Source organism: Haplochromis burtoni, unplaced genomic scaffold (genome assembly GCF_018398535.1).
Source record: "Haplochromis burtoni strain Fernald_Lab_line unplaced genomic scaffold, NCSU_Asbu1 Contig_17, whole genome shotgun sequence".
Classification (NCBI taxonomy): Eukaryota; Metazoa; Chordata; class Actinopteri; order Cichliformes; family Cichlidae; genus Haplochromis; species Haplochromis burtoni.
Window position 1 is genome coordinate 2,837,775 of NW_024582378.1, and position 12,554 is coordinate 2,850,328.

Below are 12,554 nucleotides of genomic sequence, written 5' to 3' on the forward strand. Positions count from 1 at the left end.
AGATTCTTTCACCACATCCATAACCTTCTTCTTTGCTTCCCTTTTATTTCTTTTCTTTCCTCTTGCGAGGGAGCTTTAAGCCTCACCATCCTTTTCCCAGTACACCTGGCGTTTTTTTCTCTGCACTGGGCCCAGTGCAGTTACTTTGCCCCTTGCAAAGGTATTAGTATGTCTTACTAATACATTTAAACTGATACTGAAGTAGGCGAAATCCTAATAAGAACAACACATATACTTGATTATAAATCCCTAAAGCAGTCTTGTTAAAAAGGTTTGATAAATGATACACTTCTCCCATTTTAACTTAGCAGTACACAAGCTATGTTCTACAATAAATAAGGCTTTCTGTGAACTTGTAACATCCTATTTATTAAGTTACAAAAAAATGTCTACTGAGTTAACAAAGTATCAACTTAGTAACCTAATAACATCAAAATGAATTATACTACTCAGAGATCAGATGTCTAGGGAGGTTTGCTGTCCCTTTTAAGGTAATGTTTAACCTGAAGCTAGGTTTGGGGCATATTGTCCATCTCTGAGCTTTCTCTCTGATGTACTCATTCCTAATCCTGTCAGTCTTTGTCACTCTCAGTGCAAATTTATTATCTTTAACACAGCAGCCACTGGTTCCACCTCCTCCCTTTTCATCAGCACTGTTACCCATGTACTTTGCCTGCTCTCACTACCATTTTCTAAACCTTTTTTTCACTCTGTTCTTTACATACACTGTATAAAAGATGGCCATAGTCTCTGGGTCTGAAAACTGAAGCCAAAAGCGGGGTGGCCTGCAGGAGGTGACTCCTGTGGTTGCCAAAAGACGTCTGGTTTTATAATTTGTTTTGCTCTCTGACCTCAGTAATTATGCTCCAGATGACTTTACTGGTTTAGTCATGAGTTTCATGTCAAATAACATGAAGTTATTTTAGTAAATTTTGGTCATCTTTCCAAACAAAAAGGAGGATTATCCAGGGTTCGCTCACTCTAACACCCATCATCATTAAGATTTTAAACAGACTTCATCACAGGACCTAACTTATATATGTGTAACAATATGATGGTTTCACTGATCCTATGCTGTCTGCGCTTTTTTACTTCTCACCTGCACCCTCGTTCTTTGGACGGTTAAGCTGAAGGACTTAAACTTAACCAACTTCATACCCCAGCTTCCTGCATCCCCATCATTTCACTTTCCTCTCTCTCATTCACACAGATGTTTTCTGTCTTGCTCCTGCTGACTTTTCATTCCTCTTTTCTCCACCTCTCCAGGAGCTCCACTTTCACTACAGATCCCAATATCACCTGCAAACATATAGCTCATGCAGGCTCTTGCCTGATCGTATCTGTCAGCCTGCTGATCAGCATTGCCGACAGAAAGGTTCTTAGAGTCAACCCTTGGTGTGATCCCACCTCCACCTTGAACCCATCTGTCACTCCTACTGCACACATCACTACTGTGTCACAGTGCTCACGCATACGCTTAAACAAAAACTCTTATTTACATGACAAACACACGGCTTCATATTCTGAAACCTTAAAAATTTAAAGGGATAAAGGTAAGGTTGTAAATCCAAGTTTCTGTGTCATGTTTAGAATGATTTCAGGGCACAAATGGACCAGCGGTACATGACAGACACTGGTAGTTAATGGGGAATGTGACACGCCTAAACTGAATCAGGGTAACGAGACAAAAGAAAAATCACAGAATGCAAGATTACCATAAAAACACCAAACCTGATCTGTAGACGTCATAAATTGAAAGCTCAGGAACAATACCAAGTCCACAACTCAAAAACACTCGGTGAAAAAACCCAGGACTTCTTACTTTGCTGTGATTTGTTACTAATAGAGGAGATTAAGCAATTGAGGAGCCAGTCTTTCTCATTTAGAAAGATCTGAAATGTATTCTTTAGAAAAAAGACTAATCCTTGTAACTAACATGCATCAAAAACTACTGGTCCTTTTTGCTTCCAAAACATAGGGGTTGTGTTTGGGGCTCAGAGAGTTAACAGCACCTTTTGTGTTGGTTTAAAGAGCAAGAGACACCTTAGTTAACATGCACAGGGCACACAGATGTACTAGCTGATGTTATGTATGCTAGAGATATGCTGATCAATGCCTTGTTAAAGCACTCTAATCTCATGAGATCTTTAATCTTTAAAGATGGTTCAGGTAATGGGAGTGATCAAGTGAAGATGCCTGCTGTATACGCGAAAAAAAATCTATTTTTCCTCTCATTCATTCAATTAAAACAAAGATTTTTTCCAGCCAAAACATTAAAAGTCTAAGGTCAGAGATATTCTTTCAAGCCCTGTTCTGCACTAAAGAAGGCTAAACTTCAGTGTGAAGTTATTGAGCATCCTAACTCGAAACATTATAAACTGGGATGGGATGTGCATGGTGCAAAGCTCTGCAGCAGGTGATTAACAGTGCACAGAATATCACCGACACCAAGGAGAGGCGTCTGCAGAGAGCCCAAAGGACACTAAAAGACAATACCCATCCGGGCCACAGCATGTTCACCCTCCTGCCATCTGGCAAGCGGATGCAGTAGGTTGTGCTGCTGCATCACCAGATTTCAGAGAGGTTTCTTTCCTCGGGCTATGAGATTATTGACATCATTCTACACACTTTAGCCTTTTAAAATGTTTTATTTTTTAATTTAGTAGAATGAGGGGTTTTCATCTACAATCTCTTTGCGCAACCACGTGTTTTTTCTTCTTAAGAAGGTAATGAACTCTATTCTTACTATTAAAGGTACTAAAACAGCACCACTGTAAAGAAAAACACAAGATATCCTACTAAATTGAAACCCACTTTTAAATAGCAATAAATCAGTGTATTCAAGCTTTTTCCCCCCCCGCTAATATCACTTCATGAACCCTGGTCCATAGATGACGAAGGCTGCTTTCAGGTGAAACTTGTGAGGTTGTGTTTTCAACATGAGAGGTCAAGAGCATGATACACTTTCTATTCAGTTGGTTTAAGTTGTGAGATCACTGTTGCTAGGTGACTGGCAATCAAAAGTGAACTTTGCCTTGTTCCCTTTTCAGAAACGGTAAACTGATTGAGGTTTCTTACATTTCAGAGCCTTAAAAAAAAAATAAGAACAAAGGAAAGAACATGTCATATTCATAAGCATCTGTAATTACTGTATAAATGAAAGTGAAAAATTTACTTGTTAAATCTGCACATTTTCATATATTCAACACCATGAATACAATGAGCCTGTGCGAAAGCGCTATAAGCCTTTCTAAGCATTTTTCAGCATGCTGTAGATTATTATCATTAGTGAACTCTTCAGTGATTGAGTTTTTCCAGTGATGAGAACGGGTGCCTGAAAATATTCACAGACCACTGAATTAAACGCCTTAAAACATATTTAAATGCAAATTACCTTTCAAGACACAGCATGCTCCACCCATTCCACTTTGATGATTTAAGTTCACTCATCACACAGGTAGCGCTTTCATCTCTTTGAAGCTATCTATTTGTAGATCCTGCACATCCTGAGAGGTACAGTCTGATGTAATTCTTCCTCACGGAGGGGTAAAGGAAGGTGCTTTTTGAAGGGGGTTCTCTCAAGCTTTTAAGTTGCTTTGCTCGCTCTCCTTTGTACTCTTCTAACAGTGAAGGCCAGTTCACAACCAAACACGTTGGTATTTGTTTTCACTCCAATTCGGACGAGCAAATTAAATGAAAAGTGTTACCATTCCTTTAGATGGGAAAGGAAGCCTTGGACTTTTCATTTATTTGAAATAGGTGCTGCCAACAAATACTAACTGAAATGGAAATTAAAAGCACCTGAGAGAACATTTATATTCCAGTTATTTTTGCTCACATATATCTCTACCATAGACTGTATGTCCTCAAAAGCTAAACAGGAAATAGGTAAACAAAAAAAATCCTGCACATTTATGTAGTTAAACAAATGTTTGTGATGTAATGAATCTTCCTAGTCATTTAAACCAAATGTTTGATTTAGTGCATTATATTTAAAATTGACTTTGCTAGTTGAACACTATTTACTGCTCTCCAATCAGCTCTTTGAGAATTCTTCAGTTTCCTTTAACTTGAAATTGGCCAACTTTATAGCACAAGTAAACATGTTTACAGCCTAATAGTAAAAGTTTTGGTCTCAATGGCTTAGCTGCTGCTAGCTGCTTGTCAGGTGGGACCTTAGCAAGGACTCTCTACTGTATCTGTCATGTTTGTTCCTTTAGTCCTTTTTAAAAGAAACAGTTTTAGACAAGTTTGATGTGTGGGAAAGTTCACTAACTGAGAAATCTATTGTTTACTAAGCTAGCAAACTTAGCAGGCCTAGCGATAAAAAAAAAAAGAAAAGAATTCCTGCTGATTTCTGGCGCTTGCATTGCTAGCATGAAACTGATCATAAAGGTACATGGTCCTGTACCTAAGACCTCTTGAGATTGCTTTGGTTGCCACAAGTTGTTGCCATTTGCACGGCAGCTGCTGACCTGGCTGCAAACTATTCGCCAGATGAAAAGTGCAACGCAAATCGGAACCAGATGCATTCAAAGTAAAGTTTACTTTGAAGGTTCAAAAGGCACAACTTTAAGTTGGTACAACTCACAAAGTTGTGCCTTTTGAAATGTGTTGTATTGCCAACATATTTCAAAAGGCAAAACTTTTACTTTGAAGGCGTATGTTTTCCGTCTTTGGTTTGCAAGTTTTTCCTCTGAAGGGTGTCTGGGCTCAGCCTCAGAGATAAGGTGAGGAGCTCGGTCATTTGAGAGGGTCTCAGAATAGAGCTGCTACTCCTCAAGGTGGTTCGGACATTTGACCAGGACACCTGCGAAGTGTTTTGGACGTCCCGCTGGGATGAGGCCCCAAGGCAGTGCAATGACACACTGGAAATTATGTATCTCACCTGGCTTGGAAATGCCTCCATGTCCCCAGAAGAGCTGGGTGAGTCGGCTGGGGAAAAGTACATCTGGGCATCTTTGCTCAGACTGCTGGCCCTGCCACCTGGACTCTGATAAGGAACGGTTGGTATTTTTAGCAGAATATAAAATCACGCCATTTACTTTCATTTACTTTCATTTACTTGATCAAATCACGACAAGAACAATGATTAAAACCAAGTGAGATGATTCCTTTGATTGTTTTGTTGAAGTAAATACTGCTTGTTGTGGCATGCATCATCTCATTTTCACAAAAGACATTTCAATCAAGAGGTACAAGAGTCAGAAAGAAGGAAAGAAAGAAGGCAAACAAAGACAATCCACAGTGGTGCAGCATCAGAAACCAATTCTTTCTGTGATGCGGTCTGGTCAGTTTACAACAAAGGGTTGGGATGAAACAGACTAATTTTGCTGTCATGGCGGCCCTTTCCTAGCTTTACAGCGTGAAAGTTAGAGCCTTATTTTGGTTAGATCTGTAATCACTATCCAATCTGCCTGGAGGAGAAAAAGAAATTTAATTTGACAAGGAGGTAATGAACCCATGCAGCCATTATCTTAGATAACCCATTTGAGAGACTGGTTGAGCACTGATGAAAATTCTATTAAACATAGCTGGCTGATTTCTCTATTTTGTTCAGTGGCAGAAAAGCCTTTTTTACCCTTGCCAATTTACTTTGAACTCTCAGAGTTGCCAAGGATCATTATATCAAGGAGCTTCAAACACTCACCCTTTCCTTAATGATTCAAAGGCAACAACCCCAGACTTTGGGCTAATAACCTCTGTGATGCATACACAAGATACCTAGGCAAGTGCGGCAAATACTTTACTTTCAGTTCCTGTCTAGAGTTGCATTCCGAGGAGGATTCTTGTGTTAAATACAGCTTTCTGAGAAGTTTTTTGTTTTTAAATGCACTTCGACCCTGCTCAGTTAAAAGCTGATCCAACTTTGCTTTACTTATCAACAAACCTTAAATGTAAATTTCCTCCTTGTGGATAGTTACACACTATATATTACACACACACACACACACACACACACACACACACACACACACACACACACACACAGGCCCAATTGCCATAAATATCATAATATAATACATTTAATTATTCAAGCTTTTTGTTATTTGTTTGTAGTGTTTAACTTCATTCTCTAAAAAATTTGTTTCCCAACTTTTTGATAGAGATATCTTAATTGAAGCACAGTTTTGGGACACAACCCTCATCAAAAGTTAAAGACAGCATCAATTATTTCTACAGATTACATACTGGTTATATCTCTCCAAATCACACCCTTCTCATAGTAATTATCAGAGAGGAAGTAAAGGAAAAATCTGGGCAATAGAAAGAAAGCTGAGCATCTCTGCTTATCTTATATAAGTAAATATGCCATTTGCAAATACCTTTTGATAGATCCTGATATAACTCAATACTTTAACAGTGGCTTAATCTAAGAGAGTGCAAATAGACTTAAAATTACATGGTAATGCTGTAGTCAATATCTCCTTAATTACTCGTGATAAGAGAAAGTGATACAAATTTTCTCTAAATGAACTCTTTTTCAACTGTAACAACTTGGTGGCATCTCATTTGTATTTCCTGTCATTTTCTCAACCTTACCGGAGTCTTGAGTGGGAGGATGCCAAAAAAAGAGGGCGATTTCAAGAAACACATTTAATGAACGTGAAATTGTTATCTGAATCACTGTCACAGGCACGGCTGGATCATCTGCCAGTGGGCTCCGTGTGTGTGGTTTGTGCCTGTTTGTGCAAAAGATGCAATATTTAAACAGTAAGAATAAACAGTTGCCACTCTTCGTGCCATTTTGTTGTTTCCATTTTTTCCCCCTGCTTTCCGTTACATTACAAAGTGCACTTGAGTTTTAATGAGTTTGTGAAAGTTTTTATTGTTTAAGTTTGATCATTTAATGTGCTTGAAAGAAAAATAGAACTCTTATTAACTTAGTATTTTCTAAAAATATGTCTGCCAAATACTCATGTTAAATGAAGCGGTATATTGGGTTTAACACTAATTAACAAACGTTATCATGAAAATGTTTTACCATGGTTGATGAATATTATTTTTATGAACTTTAGCAACCTGACAAAGCTAGTGTACCTGTAGACTCCCAATCTTGCAGGAATTTGTTTGTTTCAGTTCTGATGGCTTGAAAAAAAAAGGAGAACACTTCAGTACCCCTGTGTGGTATACAAGCATCACAAGCGCAGGGATCACTGGAACAGTTTACAGCCCAAGCTCCATTTAGCTGACCTTGTGGAGTCTTAAAAAAAACAAAAACAAAACAGGAACTTTTCGGCTTCATCAGGCTTTGTATTGACAGTCTTTTGTTATATTTGATATTATTTATTTTTATTATTTTTTTATATTTATTTCCTATCAGTAAATTTATTGTACAGCCTTTTGTGACTTTTGTACGGTGGCCCTGAGAGGCCAAACGGACTGCAACTTCAGAAAACACCTGCAAAAAGAAAACGCTGCAAAAAGAAAACACCTGCAAAAAGAAAAACGCTGCAAAAGCTCACAAAACACAACGGAAATAGGAAAAAACACAATGAAAATGTTTCTGGGGAGACAATAACCTGATGGACCAGTTGCACAAACCAAAACATGCTAACAAGTGCGCTGAGACTGGGAGACATTACAAAGAAGTGGAAGAGAGGTAAATGTGGTGTAATAATATGATTCTAATAATACTACAGATATCTAGAATATATATACATGTTTTGGTTCAGGCACAAAGCATCTATCTAATCAGTGCAATGAAAGAATTAGTTAGAAATGAAAGAATCATTGCTAACTAAGCTAGCTATCAAAGACGATAGTTGCTAACAGATAGCTTACATTAGCTTTACAGCTAGCTTTGCATGGTGTTACATCCCCCAGGAGGATGTCTCTTCTCCCTATTAACCCTTTGTTTTGTCCAGGCTCCACCTCCTCTGTCCTGATTGGATGTTGCGCAGAGTCCGGCTAATTGGTAATCAGCAGAGGACTATTTAAGGCCTGTGGCGCTGTGCTTCTGGGCCCTCTGGCCATTTTGGTTGCCATATTTGTGCAGGCTTGCATGCCTTTGTATTTTGTGTGAGCATTGTTGTTTCATGTTCAGACTGCTTGTAGGGGAGAGCTGCCTTTTGTTTTGACACCCTGTTTTCTCCTGTTTATGTGTTGTTAGGTAGGTTATGGTTAAAGGTTGTATATTTTGTTTCTTTGGAGTTAGGTAAGTTTCTTTTATTTCAACATCAGGGATGTTTTGTTTGTTATGTTGGCCTTGGCTCTCCCTGACATTATACCTCAGTCTGATCCCATCACCAGTATTAAATAAACCTTCTAAAATTACCATCTTGGCTCCTCCTTCTCTATCCACCTTTATGTTCGTCCCTTCAATCCCCTAGACTAGCCAGGGGACATAACACATGGGTAGTAAAATATTTTTGTTTTTTGAAATCATTCACACAAATACTATTGCTTATGTTAGTTTATTTAGCTGTTAAATTGTTTTGTTGTTCTTTGTTGTTGTTTTTCTTAATTTTTTGTGCATTGCAGTACAGTGCATTGATAATGGCTACTGTTTTACCAAAGTTTGTGACAGTTAGCTAAGATTAAACTCAGAAGTAAAACTCTTAGCCATTTCTGTTAACCGTAATTAAAAAAAAAAAAATCAGTTAAAAAAAAAAAATAGGTCAAATTTGATAACACAAACTGCCCCATTATTTTTCTAAATGCCTTCACAGAGTAGTGTGTTTTAATACTTACCTAGCAATTCATTTGCATTACTGGAGACTTTGGGGGTCCAGAAAACTCCTTAGACATAACTATGCTCCCTCACCTGAATTCTACTGATATATTTGGCTGCGAGAACTGCTATTGCTAGCATGATTGAGGAGGAGGCTGACTTTGGGGCAAATGGGGCTGTGCAGGTCAAATACTGTACAAATGTGTTTGTAATCATGCTTACCAATTCATGATGTGATTTAAAGTAGCTTGTTTATCCTTTAATTTGTTGTGTAGCCTACATGTATAGGACTGCCTCGTAGAGTTCATTTAAATTTAAGCTTTGTTTTGTGGAGTATGTGAAGCACAGCTGCACATATCAGTCTATTTAACTACTTAATCATTATGAAGATTTTTTTGTATTAAACCCACATGGAAACAAATAAGAGGCTGTTTTATGGTGTTACTTATTGAAGTTTCTGGATCAACAACAAACTTTTAACCAGAAACTGAATTCATGACACCTAACCACAGAAAAAATATATTATGTTTGTGAAGACGTTTCTTGGTCTCCTCACTTGGCTGCTCAACCTGTTCAAACCCGAGATTAGACCTTGGCTAGAGGCCTCACAGCATGAATGTTCAAATTATGAAATGGTAAAATCTGAAGCCATGTGTGCTCCATTTAATATTTATCAGCTCCTGGATGCATGTCAGTATTTATTTGTTCCTTGCCTCCTTGTATATTCATGACATGAATAATGCCGTGTATGTTAATCAGATGCCAGACCAAGAGCAGTGTCTCAAAGCATCCTTCTGGAAAATCAATCATCTGCACGGCTCCTTAGCATCAACCAACTCTGCTGCTCCCCAGACAGCACAGCTGAGAAGTGTACTGTCTCCTTTTTTCATATTGCTGGACTAACCACAGGCACTGATTAGCAGCATCCCTCCCCCCTGATAGATGCTTTGTGCCTGATTTTAATGAACTGCTTTGCATTAGCGAGCGCTTCTCTCCTCCCTGTGCACTTGCCTTGACTTGCTCTCTCGCAGTCCAGCAAACCAGGGCAGAGCTACAGTGAAAAAAAAATAAAAAAATAAATACAAAATACAAAAAATAGTCAACACATCTATCAGTAAGCAGTGGGCCAGGCACACTCTGAGCCAAGACAGAAATATTGACAAAATGTCTGCTAGCCATCTTATTATCTTGCCCAGGGTTGCAGTTGGCAAAATAGCACATGCTGGAGGCAGCGGCGGCAATGATGGTGGAGGGGTGTGTGTCTTTCCATGTGTGTGTTCTGCCGGTAGAAAGAAGCCAATGTTTGTAGAGCTTGCAACCCCGACACCCTGTTGTTGTACTGCTGGGCTTTGAGTGCTGCACCATCATCTGTGGAATTAGTGTTTCTGGCTGTGATAGTGAGCTAGAAGCAGATACCAAATGAGAACACATCTGATAATGAATCATTCACTCACTACATGTCTGCTTTTGGTATGAATTGATGGTATATTGCTGTGGCAACATGAGCCAAACACCAGTTGCTCGGATGAGACTATGTCCAAAAATTTAATGAAATGAGCACAATGCTGTCATTAAAGGCTGTAATACAGGAGATAGGTCAGAAACGGAATTTGTTTCATACTGAGGATAATGCTGTGCAGTGAAGAGTAAAGGCCATTTCATCTCGTTCCAAAGAATATTTGGGTTGATAATAGCTGTTGTCCTAGAAATGGCATGTATTACTAAGCTGTTTTCCCAAATGTGTGTCGTGGTGACAGATGTAAAATGCATTTATAAAATCTCTAACAACCTGGCTTTATGATCTGACATCCATCTGGGGTTATTATTAGACCATAAAAAGCATGCGGGTTAAAAATAGGATATCTGCCTCCTGCACCCTAAAGACAGACCCTAAGTTATAAAGACCTTTGGTCACTGTCTTACTTCCTTTGTCCTTTAATTTATCTTAATTAGTTTAATCTGTGTTTTCTTGGTCTTATGTTTGCATTTCCTGATTAACTCCTGTGTGTATTTAAAGCCTCAGTTTGCATCTGTTGTTGTCGAGTCATAATGTCTTCCTGTTTTCCCTTCCTTTTGGCTTTACGGACTTGTTGTTATTTGCTGCCTTTTGGATTTCTTTCTCCACCTTAATAAAAGGTTTGTTGTTTTTGTTTATCAAGTATGACTCAGTCTGCATTTGAGTCCCTTTCCATGACATCATCCCTTTATTAAATTAACTGTTGGTTCTAAGATTGTATCCACCACCCACCACTAGCCAGGGAGATATAAACAAGCAAGATGTAAAATCAGACTGAAAACAGTGCAGTTCTCTACTTTGTGACTAAGTGGTGAAAGTGCTCTACTTTTCAATACCACGCTGTTGCATGTCATTAACTTCGTCTCTTTTCTTTTCCTACTCCATGTCTGCATATATTGCTGCTCTGTCGTTGTCCTGCAGTTACTGCATCCAACAGCCTTCTAATTGTGCATCTAGAGTGTGTAAAACAGTTGACCAAACCTGCAACAGGCTGCATTTATAAGATATTAACCTTTAATTTGTCACTAACCATCAAACTACACACCAAACGTCCTATCCAAGTTGTTGTTTTTGCAAGCTCCTCTGAAGCTTTTGAGTAGGAAATTAAATAGCTTGCTATCATAAGCTTTAGCTAATGTTTGCTATAGTGTAACTACCTCTTAAGTGAGTTAGATTTCTGTTAACTAAAGTAAAGTGTTGTTAGATTAAAATCTTATTTACGCCTCGTTTTCAGCTCCATGAAATACAACCAGTCAAAGACATTAATGCAAAATAATCTGCTGGAGAATCTCACACCGACTCCACATGAGTTACAGCGTAAGAGGACATTCGTTATTGACACAATGCCACACTAGTCAGCATTATGTTAATCCAGCTGGGAGGAAAAAATGACCTATGCTGTCATTTCTAAATTACGTTTTAGAATTTGTGAGCACGTAAAAAGAACACATTACTCACTCCAAACATTGTAGCCAGCGACATCTGAATACGGCGACTGCTTTGAGTAACACATACAGTTTGCTGTTCCTGAGTTGGAAGCTTCGATTATTTTTCTCAGTGAAAGTGGAAGCATGGTCTTTGACAAAAGCGGCATATACAGTACGGAAATTGTTTGAAGGACCGGCTTTGTGCGATTTCTCACAATGACCCTGGGTTAGGAGGAAGTGCAGCAGTGATGCCCTTCACACTGAAAGAACTTCCTCGGGCCACAACTTAAAGGGCACTTTTTTTTTCTAAAATGAAATGTTCCTTTCCTCCTCCTTGACATCTCACTCGTTACTTTCATCAAAACGAAATAGAGGTAAGAAGAGGTCAAATCAACATCCAAACAATGGAAGGATGAGGTGGCGAAGGTTCCAGAAATGGCAAAGGGTGGACAAAGTAGCAAACCTTTAAGAAAAATGTTTGAAAAGGCTCTTTGTTCAGGAGTTTCAATGTGTGTTTTGCTGATAAATCCTTCAACAGCATACCCCACAAATGAACTGGCTTAGTAATTGAAAAGGTGGCAGCTAAGTCCAAGGGCTGTTTACATGCTCAATGGAGAAAAATGTGTGCTGACAAATGAGATGCAAATTATATGCACACTGTAAGTTGTGAGAATCTTAAATAAATTAAAGCATGATAAATGACAGCAAATCTGATAATAGGTGCATAGTTTTATCTAAAAGACTTAAATGGATTTATAGGATTTATGATGCAGGTATACAGACTGTACAAACTGTAACTACCCCATATATTGTGAATTTAGAAGTGACAAATACCACCGCACTCAAAGTATTAAAGTAGGTTTTATTTGGTAAAGAACTAAGGGTTTAGTAATTGTTCAGTGACAAACACGGGCAGGGAAAATAATCTTTAATGATT